General features: G+C 34.9%; 1 protein-coding gene across 2 annotated transcripts in view; it reads right to left on the bottom strand.

The window, feature by feature from the left end:
- Nucleotides 1–12,845, bottom strand: part of LOC129218220 (protein ABHD11-like) — a 62,030-nt gene that overhangs the window by 36,991 nt on the left and 12,194 nt on the right. The window contains exon 1 of one of the 2 annotated variants that reach the window (XM_054852442.1): nt 6,574–6,686. The exons of the other annotated variant lie outside the window; for it this stretch is intronic. The gene's annotated coding sequence lies outside the window, so the exon portion shown is untranslated. Of the gene's footprint in view, nt 1–6,573; nt 6,687–12,845 lie in introns of those variants that run through there. 2 annotated transcript variants of the gene reach the window in all.

Raw genomic sequence — 12,845 nt, 5'->3', positions numbered from 1 at the left:
TTCCGGTGTAAACGGGATTAGGACGCACTCCCAATGATTCCCGGAGATGGACGTCAGCGAAGACCCGCGCCTTAGACTTCTCGGATACGAGCGTTCATAAAGTGGTGGAATGTACTAACAGTAATAAGGCACTAGCTCTTAGTCCAAAGGAGAGTTACTCACAAACATACAAGTGAAGCTGATAAAAACGTGTTAAAAAAAAAAAAATACCGCGTCAAAAGAAATCTCACTCAGTGTTTGACTCGTGACTTTCACATCGTGTTTCGGTTAAAGTATCTTTCTTTGACGTTATTGCATTAAGCGAATGTACACTCCTGTTTGTAAAAATTGCAACACCATGAAGGAAGCTTCATAGTTGAATGAAATTTAATACACAGTTGAGTGGTAATGGTAAAAATAAATGATTACATTTTCAAACCAAACAAACAATAAAAATAGATAGAAATTAGTATTTTGTTTGGCCGCCATGGGCCGCAATAAAAAGCTGCTATACCACTCGGCATGGAGTGAAACAATGTTTGAATATCTGCCTGCAGAAGAGAATTCCATATTGTTTGTACGCGCAATTAAAAATCGTCTGTCGAAGCAACAGGACGAGGATCACGAGCGAGACACCGCCCAACAAAATCCCACACATGTTCAATCGGTGACATATCCGGGGAATATGCAGGCCAAGGAAGAAGCTGTCCCTGCTGTGAGTCAAGGTAGGATTTGACAGTCCTGGCGACATGTGGACGGACATTATCCTGCTGGAATACAGCCCCTGGCAATTCTTGCAGGAAAAGAATAGCTTGAGGCTGTAAAACTTCGTTTATGTATCGGGTACTGTTCAAATTGCCCACAATTCTTAGCAATTGTGATCGTCCATGATATGCTATGGCACCCCAGACCATAACTTCGGGTGTTTGTCCACTGTGGCGTTCGATAATGCACTCCGGAATGCGCCGTTCACTGGTAATAGCGCCTGACACGAGTTCGGCCATCATGGTGCCACAAATTGAAGCGGGATTCGTCAGAAAAGATGACCTGCTGCCAATCAGCCTGCCAGCTCCTATGCACATTGGCCCATTGTAACCGCAGACGGCGATGGTTTTAAGTGAGAGGAATCCAGTATAAAGGAATCCTTGCGCGCAGCCCACGCTGCAGCAGATGTCTCCAAATTGATAAAGCACACAATGAAACACCTGTAGCTGTTGACCACTGTGCTGCCAATTGTCTAGAAGAAGCTGTGCGGTTCGTCAGCGCCATACGCACCAGGTGTCTGTAATCGCGAGCTAACGTCACATTTCAGGGTCAACTCCCAGATTTCCGAGCCGTCCGTCCCTCGTCCGTCCCCTGCTTCCAAACACGCATGATTGTGCAACTGTTACGCTGCACACGAGCGGCTACTGCACGATAAGACAATCCAGCTTCACGAAGGTCGACGATTTTGCCCCTTTCAAACTCCGAAATTTGTTCAAATTTCGCTTTCTTTCGTGGAAGAGGCATGTTAAAGATTCAGTTAACGTTTACTCTAGTATATAACCATCGATAATCATACACGTCTCGCTACAGCGGTCTATTTACATTCTGTTCGATCTGTCGTTCAGAGGGCGCTACTCAGCATACGCATGCGCTATTGGTGTACAATTCTAATAATGTGCATATCATGCCCTACTTTACATTTCCTGCAATTTTCAGCTCACTCGCGTAAACCATTCGTGGTGTTGCAAGTTTCACAAACAGGAGTTTATACACACTGTCCTCAAAAAGTTAAGTTATAACCGGTTTTTTGCGTCTAATTTGCAAATGAATGAATGTAGAAAAAAAAAATTCGGAGGATATGTGCATTAAATGGTTTTTTTATTGAATGCGTCATAGAAATTTATGTAAGAGTATTGCAAAAACGATTTATAACAAAAAAAGCAATTTTGGCGGAGAAGTCCATTCTTGAATAAAACAGATCATCGCAGTATTATGTAGTAAAATGCAATAGAAACAATACAAAAATGGGTTCTAATAAAGAATGGGTCCCCCCTAACTTAAATTCATTGGCGGCATCGATTTTCCATGCTCTTTATTAAGTTGTCGGACACCGGTATAGGAAGCGAGGACCAGACACAGAGTAAGCCTTGTTCCAGCTCATGTAACGACCTTGGAGGAGGATATAAAGCCTCAACCTGTCTGCCAAGATAGTCCCAAAGATATTCTGTCGGATTCAGGTCTGGAGATCGAGCTGGCCATTACATTCATCTCAAACCGTGATCCTCAAGATACTCCTCAACGATCCGAGCTCGGTGAGGTTGTGCATTAAAATCCATCAGAATGAAGTCATTACCAATAGCACCAGCGTACAGGTGGACATATGGATCAAGCATCTCATCCCCATATCTCAGAACAGTCAGAGTTCCTCCATGGAACACATGTAAGTCAGTGTGGCCACCCAGCGAGATCTCAGCCCAAACCCTGATTCCAGCACCTCTGTAACTGTGATCTTCCAACAGTGTTGGATTGAAGGTATCTATTGCGCTGTTCCCTCCAGATCAGTAGACGCCCTGAAGCACTCTCCAATGTAAATCTGGACTCGTCTGTGAACAGCACAGAAGCCCACTGCTCAGGGGCGTAGCTAGACCCGACTTTCGGGGGGGTGGGGTTCTTCTTTTACATATATATATATATATATATATATATATATATATATATATATATATATATATATATATATATATATATATATATATATATATATATATATATATATATATATATATATATATATATATATATATATATATATATATATATATTTAGTATTAAAGAAATGAGAGGGAGGTGTATCTTACATACTTAGGAAAGGGGTGACCCTATTCCGATACTTGTGTCAAACAAAACAAAAGCAAGGAATTTTTAATTTTTTTTAATGTTGTGGAAAATTCAACTTTTTTTTCTTTTTCCTTTAATTTAAAGTGAAATTTTCTAGCATTCTCTTGTCAAAACCAGTCTTTCCAAATCAAGGGGAAATCAAATATCTGATGAGCGTGTTCCGTTCATTTCAGTGTGACTGCTTAATTTAGAGGCTAACACACATCTACAAAAGCTGGCATCCCTGAAAGCTAATAGATACTTCCATTTCTGCCTGTAAATTGGATGTTTGACTTTCAATCTCATCGGTGGTCAGACTATAAAGACTACTTTTACTAACTTGGTTTGCACTAAAAGTATGAAAAAAAAAAAGACTTCTTGAATTATAACCCACAAAAAATAAAATTGCATTTCATATCGTTATATTTATATGTTGCTTTTTATGTATTTACATTTATGCTAAATCTAAAGCAGTTAATAAAATTTGAGTAAAAAAAGTTAGGGAAGAAATATAGGCGGTAGAAAGTTATTCGCTTAAGTGCATACCATCTGTTCTCCTCTCAAGTCTTTATTTTTAATTTTATTAGCCGCTTTAGAATTTACATAAATATCTATTTGAGAGTGCAACAGCAATTTTCGGGTATTATAAACAGAAGTCTTTTTTTTTTTTTTTTTTTCTACTTTTTAATCTGAACCAAGCTAATAGAAATAATCTAGATTCATCTCGTTTTTAAACATTTTATTCATGTAATGCTATGCAGTTTTTCTTTTGAATTAAAATAAAATTACCTTCAGAAGGGTCCGAAGGGACTGATGTTGCTTTGCAGACTGTACTTCGTTTTCTTCAGACGACGTTAACTTTCTCTTTTTAGAGCAATCCTTTTCGTCATTTTAATTTTTTTTTTTGGTTGAAAAAAGCTTGTTATCGGTCTTGCTCGCTTCATTATGCAACAACTTTCACTTAGAATGTACTATTTTAAACGGACTGTACGTTTCCAAAAGAATATGCAGTAAATACTGGATGAAAAATCAATGTGATTGCAATGGATACTCTGGTTAGCAAAGGTCGTTTTGACTATGACCTATGACACACACGAGATCAGACCAACAAAAACCTCTATCGTCTCGAATTCCGGTTATGCTATCATTTTCGGATTCAAAGCCCAATGATCTTTAAAGCAGTAAGCAAAAACATTTTCTTCAACTCAGAAACAGAGGAATTGTCTTCAAGAGCTGAGGAGACAGTGGAAAAAAGGGAGAAATGCTTTCCAGGAAGATTAACCAAAGGACAGTCGTTTCGCGCACTTTCTTGGAAGAAGAGTAAAGGGGTGAAATTCACAGGTTTGAAATGTTAAGATGAACATTTCAATTTCATGTTTAAAGATCATTCAAGTTAAAAACCATTTTGCTCTGTTATCCGGATTAGTACTGTTCTTTGGTAGCTCTCTTTCTTAAAATTGTGATTCCTTAGAAAACCGAAATGATAGGTTCATTTGATAGAAAGTATAAGTTTTTTTAAAGTGATGAAAAAAGGAAAATTGTAGAATACTGACCAAGTTAGATTTGCTGCAATTGCTAACCTCAAGAGCATAAATAATGAATCCAAAAAAAAAAAAAAAAAATCAGGGACCAAAAAGCAATAAAAGACTTCTTCTTGAAAAAGATATGCTTAAAGTTTCTTTTACTGTCAAAATGATTCCTTAAACTCTCAATAAAGCACTAAATAATGTAATAATAGAATAAATACCTAACAAAACTAATAAAGAGAAATTTTAATCAAGAGCCCACGTTGTCTTTAGTATCGATTTCAAATTTTCACCATCATATTTCAAATTTCTATAAAAAGTCTCTTAAAGCCCCCGTATTTCAAAACGTCTTTATCTCGATTTTTTTCTTTAATGTGAAATTCGAAATATACAGATTCGACTGTATGCAATATTCCCACTGCGCGGCTCATAAAATTAAACATATTTAACAATTTGCAGAATCAATGACAAACAAAGGCTGCATATACGTGGATTTAACAAATCAATCTCATTTCTAAAGCGAAGTGTCAACTTTCACTCAATTATCAAAAAATTGTCGCAGCAGAGGAAGGCGTCTTTATGCTTGAGGGTCACACATGGAGCAGATTTTCAATGGCATTGGGGGGGGGGGGGGAGCGAAATGAATTTTTGACCTTTGTTACTCAGGAAAAAGTCGTTTTGATTTTTTTTTCTTTTTCTTCTTTTTTTTCTTTCTCTTCCCTCTTTTTCTCTCTTTTTTTTTTGAGACTAACGTTTCGGGGGGGGGGGGGGTTTGTCCCCAAACCCCCCCCCCCTTAGCTAAGCCCCTGCCACTGCTGCTGGGTCCAGGAAACATGTTCTAATGGCATAAGTGGATCCCTCGCTGTAATCCGTTCAGGGGAACAAACACAACTGATCGTCTTGAATAGAGAACTGCATTGTGAAGACGATTTCGCACCGTAGTAGCGGAGATTCTTTTTCCTGATGCTAAAAAGGGTTCCGCAACGAGCTGTAGCGCAGTAGTGGTTCTTCTCCTTCGAGCTGAAAGAAATAGAAAACAGACTTCTGCAGGTGTTGTAGCTAGTGGTCGGCCTGGAACAGGTCTTCTGGACACAGAATCTTCGGATTAGAATCGATCCTTAAGTCAATGAACAACACTACGAGGCACATTGAGACGTCTTGCAACATCAACCTGCGACTAACCCGTTTCCATCCATCTAACATCCCTCCACCTTAACGAATCGGATAAACGACATCTCTGAGACATTTTCTAAACTGCATTTATTGACTGTTGTCACCGAAACTGCCAACAGCAGTTGAAGATCAACACAACTTACTCACAAAAGTACGAAAGCGTGATATTTGCATATTTTTTTTCTCACTCGAAAAAATATGTTTTTTTGTATAAAATAAAAGTGGTAGCAACCTTTGTTTTATAAATGGTTTTAAAGTTCGTAATTATCATTCATGCAAATGATGCATTTTATTGTTATTGCTTTTTTTTACGGTCAGCTTCGAAAAAAATGTACTATCTTAACTTTTCGTGGCCAGTGTATGTTGGCAATAATAATTTGCTGCTTTGCTTCATTGAAACAATTCACTATACACATTTCACCTATATCGTTTTGTGTAGCCGTATTAGCTTGTAGCATTATTAACATGTAATCCTATATTTAGAGTGACAATATTTATGCAATCAAGATCATTCTGATAAACTGCTACGCCTCTTGCTTTTATATTTTGACGCTTTAATTGCACAATACGTTTTAAAGATGGAACAATTTTAGTATCATTTTTCAAGCCATATTTCACATAATAAAACAATATTACAGCGTTTTAGAATACTTTTAAACACAAGTTTTGATGTCGGTGCAAAAACAATAGATTAAATGACGCTTCGTTTCTAAATATTTCGTTTATCAGAGAAAACACTCAAACTTACGAAACATTTTAGATTTTACTCTGGGATGAGCAAATTAAATGTTTATTTATTATTTTTGTTTTCTCGGCCGTGTCCAACCCCGGCGTTGCGGAGTCTACGGGGATGAAGTTCGTTTAAAATATGTACACCTTATCACAGTTCAAAACCCTAAATGAAGCGATATATTTTCAGTATAACTAATCGCAAAAATATTTTTGTTTTGAAAATAAATTTAAAGATTAAATGCTGTTTTGAATATATATTGTTTACAATGTTATTGGTATTATATTGTATTATTAAACTCACCTTTGGTTAGGAGATTGCGTTATGTTGCGGCGATCATCCATCTTCTGATAGTGTCATTACTTTTTCTACTATCACTTAACGTTTACCCAAGGAGTAAAGAAACAAAATTTTCCCGACCATGCGCGCGTCTGTCGTATGCGCGAACGAAAGGAATGTCGAACGAGAGTTGCGCTGTTACGCGCGTTATGTCACAAATCAGTTTACCCTCTCATAAGAAGTTATCACTTAAAAAAAAAAAAAAAAAAAATCTTTCAAGTTACAGCTTTCAAAAATTGAAAGCACAGGATTTGATCAACATCTGTTAGTTAAACATTAAAAGGGAGCAAATTAATCCTATTCATTTTTTTAAAATGGGATTTTTAAGTAATCTCACTTTAGAAATCGCAATTATTGGATAATCTGATTTTCAATTTGAATTTCTAACGTTGTATACATCTCAGGTTTACAATAAAATACAACGCGAAAATTTCATAAAAAGGAATTGATATTTCAATGTTTGTTTAAGGTTTCCCCCCCCCCTTCCCATGAGGAAGGGGGATTTGGAGGAAAAATAAATAAATAATAAAAAAGCCGGAATCGGAGTCAGACGTTTCAAAATCCAGGAGTCGAAGTCTGCAGTTTTTCTTCCGACTCCGCAGCCCTGACTAAGACCCTCTCTTTTTATAAGGGGTAGGATTGTAAAGTTCTTTCCTAGAAACCGTGTATGTTGCTAAAGCAAAGGCAACTGGTGCATCAAAAAAGTGGGCGGTCAACAGAGGCGTTTTTTATATTTTTTTGAAAAAGCGGGATACATTACTGAATTTCAACAATGCTGATTAAGTGTCCTCTATAAAATGAGGAGTAGGATCAAAAAATTCGGGACAGATGACCACCGTAGTTCCCGTCTCCCCCTTTCCAATTCAAATTTGCATTCTTATACAAAGAGTAACACGCAAAGAGTAGATAACATGCAAAGAGTACGTACACAATAATAACATGCAAAGAGCATATTTATTTGGAATTTTTAGTTTTCATTTTCATGGAAGAAATCAATCCACAGAGTAAAAAATAACTTTTCAATCGATTGTTGATTTTTAATTCTGAAAAATGAGAGGACAATTGATCCCCCCCCCTTCCCATACGCGCAGCCAATGTACTAAAGATACAAACAAGAGTCTTGCATTTTGCAGTAGAGCCACATCAAGCCACAAGGTTGAAAAACTACCCGTTAGAGTTGACAACATCACAAAAATGTGTTCAAAATATTCAGTCATGTTAGACGCATTAAGTTAGTACATCACTAAACTGTGCAACATAGGATGTTTTTTTTTTTTTTTTTTTTTTTTTTTTTACTGTGTGACCAACCGAATGTTTTCGACAGAATATGTGAATAATGGACAAATGACTTTTTTAATGTCATTGGAATTATGACATATTTTGCTTATTTGGTGTCAATTATACTTATGAATATTTGACTTCATATTAGGTGTTGCTTAAGGAAAGTTTTTGCGATTGTTTTTGATATGACATAATGTGTTAAATTATCAAAAATAAATAAATAAAATAGTAATAATAAAATGGAAAAAAATTAAAAAATATGGTAAAAATTTTTAAAAAATGCTAATACTCTCATACAAATTTGAAAAACTCAACTTCAAGTGTATCTTGCATCATCTCAACAGATCACGCTAAAGAATTTGCTGACGTCTTATCAGGGACGTTAACCTTGAGTAGCTCAGCTGTATTTAGTTTCACCTGTACCAACATAGTCCACACGTGTCATGTTTTAACATTCAAGTGAGAAAAGTAATTTGATTACAAAAATATTTTGAAAAAAATGAAGAAAACCTTCATGCAACATTTTCGCGGGAAAAGTTTAAAGCATTCAACTTTTGAGTGATTAAAAAAAAAAAAAAAGAAATATACTTTAATTCTTTTAAACATTTTTCACTCTATATTCGTAAAATAAACTACATCCCCCTCCTCAAATGTTCATATCAAAGCGTTTATTCTATGAAGGGAACATTCGGTCATTGTATTGTTAAACATTAAAGCTCTTAATGATGTTTATTAATTTGGATTTACATAGTCAAAGTAAAAAAATTTGAAAAATAATATAATCGTATAGCTCGCTTAAGGACACATAATTTCGATGTGGTGATTCACTGCGAAATTTACTGATTTAAACCATGAGAGCAACAGAAGGATAAATGAAATGTTTAATCTAACTAAAAGAGTCTTGTATCCTGTACAAGAACTTTGATTTTGCTACATTATGTACTCAGAATCCCCAATTTCCTTACAACTGCTATTTATTTCTCCCTCAGGTCAAAATAAATTCTTCTAAAGGAAACAACTTCTACCACTTTTCCGAAGTTTATTTCCTCAAATAACTAATCATTGCATTTCATTTAATGCTACTTGGAGCTGAGAAAATTTTAATGGTTTTAACTAAATTAAATAATAATAATAATTATAATAATAATAAAAAATCAATAAACTGTGCGGAAAAAGTTTCACGCAGTAAAGAATCATTCTTTTGAAAAACTAGTACTTCCTGCCATGCCCTTACTTCAAATATAAGTGCAAAAGAAGTCGCATGTGGTAAACTTCATATTGAACTAAAAATCCGCTGATAATATAATAATAATAATAATTATTATTAATAATACAGTGAAGGAAATCTATTTTTGAAAACACTGAACCAAAGCCTTGTTAAACAGTTCTTCTATCTTTATTAAAAAGAAGAAATTTTGTACAATATACATTAGGGTGGGGCAAAAACATGAAGTTGAACTGGCTGGAAGTGGTGAAAAGTTGCGCACCCATACCACTATAAGAAAAGTACAATTTTTGTATATTCACATAGTAATTTTGCCTTCAACGACTAGATGAAAATTCAAGATGTTGGGGAAAAACTATATTTTGTGTATTCATTTTGAAAAGCATAAAGTTCAATTGACCATCACAGCTTGGTACTAAAAGATAATGCAATTTTACCACCTAGAAAGGTGTGGAATTTTAGATTGATCGGTGAATACGTTTTGCTACCAATGATGGGCTGAAAATTTAACATTTTGTGGAAAATGGTTTTTTCGAATCAATGTTCTGTACGTCTTTTTAAAACCTCGGAATAAGATAACGAAATATTTCCGCGGAATGAGTAAAATAACATGAAATACAGCCATATAAAGCTATTTAATTTTTCTTAAAACACTTTCTTGAATGTCAAGTTAGATTCTTCTATAAATGCAGGTGTGCTGTCGAATTCGTACAGCTCTTCACCCAACCATTAATGAATTGATGACTAGGGATTCACCACATTAACGTATCTGCAGAGCTAGTTTTGCCATTACCCTTCCTAACCAACCATTGCTGTGTATTTATATAAATATTCGGCTTTTAAGGAGGTATCAAAATATAAAAAGTAGAGAAATCATTTTAATAAAATTTGCTTTAAGGAGGTATTATTTCTTCAGCAACAGACAGTAATTGTGCACCAATAATATGACATCTTTCTTCCAAAAAGGAAACAAGAACAATGTACAAAAATACTATTTTTCTCAAAAATGTGAATTTTCTGCCAATTGTTATAGGTAAAAGGTTTTCTCCAATCAGTCTAATCTCGCACACCTTTCTAATCAGTGCAGTTGCATACTCTTTTAGCTCTCACTGCTTAGCTCCAATGAATTTTATGTTTTTTGAGTATCATTGAGTATTCAGCTAACCATCGGAGGCAAAAAAATTACCTGATGGAGCTAAAATTTTACTTTTCTTATAGCGGAATGGGTGCACAACTTGAATTACGAAAACATAATTCCATACATAGTTGTAAATAAAAATATATGATCAATAACTAGATTTTTATTATAGACTAATATGGAAATTGCTTATGAAAATATTTCATTGGCTATTTTGAAGTGATGGGACTAAACATTTCAGAAAAATGTGATGTGCACAGTAAATATAAAAGGAGTTACTTTTTTTTTTAAAGCAAAACATTTTTCACACGACACAATAGGTAAACGAAAAGAGTTGTACTAAGAACGAAAAAGCCAACATCGATGCATATGGGTAAATACTGTATCGAAAAGAGTATGTTAGTTAAAAAATCAGTTTGTGTAGTAATAACTATCGAAAAGATTCAGAAAACCAATGGCAAAATGTTTAACAAAACAGCTTATCCACGTTTAGGAAAAGAAAACCGAGATTCTTCAACTTATAATCAAAAACCGGTTGCAGTTCGAAAGAGGGGCAAAGCAGGGCCTCCGAAAGAAATGTTCTTGAAGGCGGAACAGATGCGATCCCCCAAACCCAACTTTTTTTATTTATTTCTTTCCTTATTTTTATGGCACTGCTCGTGACCTTCTATGCTCTAAAATCTCTTTCTCTTTAGGCTCAGAAGTGCACATTTAAAAATATGTGAATGAGACACTTAACGAGGTAAGGGAGCAGAAGAAACATGAAATAAGTTTATTTTCCATAAATACAGTTTATAATACATCCAATTTCCCTTTCTAAACTATGAATAGTTCAAACTTTGTGACCTGGGTAACAAATTTCAAGACATTTCTTTAATTCCTAACCAATCTGGTTGTCTGCCTTTGCGCTCTGTTATTTCTTAAAATGTATCAGTACTACTGTGATTAAAGATGTTGCTTGAAGAAATCATGTAGCTTTTGAAAGAATCAAATTATATTTGAGATCCAAAGTCATTTTGAATTTTTCTTCAGACGCTGTGCACTTATACAAAAGTTGTGAAGTGTTGAAGTTGTGAGCGTTACGAAACACGCAAAAAAATATCATAAACATTCACTATTTTTTAATAGAATACATTTGAAAAGTACAATTCTGTGCTTAAAGATTCTTTTTAGAAGATGCTCGAGATATACAGGTTTACTGTTAATGAATGATAATAAAATTAATGAAGTGATGAGTACAATCAATGAAAAACAACGTTGATGATTCAATAATGCCTGTAGTTTTCTAAAAATAATTCAGCACACAGTTAAAAGATAATAACAATTGTGAAAGTGTAGGGCCAATTCTATTTTTGAAAACAGATCAAGTATTAAAAATAAAAATTATCGCTCTAAAATGACAGACATTAATCCAGACTAGTGGCTCTCGCAGTTTTTAAACTTTAAAAAAAAAAAAAAAAAAAGCCTTGCTATGCTTCCTGTTTTTTTCCCCTTAAGTTTCATGTTACTATGTGGCACCTTTCTATATGACATTATTGAAGGGAATAATCCCTCCGTTCATTATTTCATTGTTGAGAAGAAAAAAATTGACGACCCCATAGCTGCTCTCCCTCTCGTAGGGTATGTCTAGAACAGTTAGCTAAAGCTTACATTTTCACGAAGTTTGAGATGATTTAGATTTAATTCTGCTTCGTATTAAAATTTCTGTTGAATTAAAATTTCTAGGACTCGACCGATGCATCGGCGCCGATGGTTCAACAATTTAGCCATCGGCATCGGCATCGGCGGCCGATGCTAACTTGCAGGAAACATCGGCCCATCGGCCTTAAAAAACATCGAAAAGCCGATGGAATTGGCCGATGTTTTTGAAAAAAAAAAATGACCTTTGTTGTTTTACTTTTTAATACAAAGTAAAGGGAGTTATTGTTTTTATATAAAATTGTTTACTTAAATTTCAGTATGAATTTCTATGTTAGTTACCCCTGTGAAAGAGTTTTTAATATTGCATTCAGGTACCAAACAAGTTAATTATTGCGTTGTTTCTTGCGGCTTTATGTACGTATGTCATAACGTACGTATGTCTCATAAGTCACAACTCAAAAATGGTAAGCTGTAGAAGGCTAAATTTTCGCATGTGGCGTGTGCGTACGTTCTAGTTGTGCACTTCCCTTTTTGTTTTCGATCGGGTGTTCTAAAAAACCTATTAACTCATTTTTTGTGGGTATTAATTACTTATTTCAATGCAAAACTAATATAGCGTTCAGACTGACGATCATTTGGTGACATATTTCCGAATTGGAGACCATGGAAACAAATATGAGATGGCGAAACCGGTTTTGTTTCATTTTGTTCGATTCCCGTTGAACCGACGGTGTTTTTTTCGATATTTGTAATATGAATAACAGTAATGCAGTCTTTTCTGTATCGCTTCGGCGGAGCTACAAGTTTGGGGCCCGTCAAAATACATTTCACGCCCTTATTTCACAGAAGTTGTGATACAGAAAACATTTATCATAACACATTTATGTATTACATTAACAACAATTGTACATTCACCACATTAACAACACATTTGCAACATTAACAACAATT

The sequence above is a fragment of the Uloborus diversus genome, chromosome 3, assembly GCF_026930045.1.
Source record: "Uloborus diversus isolate 005 chromosome 3, Udiv.v.3.1, whole genome shotgun sequence".
NCBI lineage: Eukaryota > Metazoa > Arthropoda > Arachnida > Araneae > Uloboridae > Uloborus > Uloborus diversus.
Note: the sequence above shows the minus strand (reverse complement) of the source record. Positions and strands in the feature narration are given on the sequence as shown.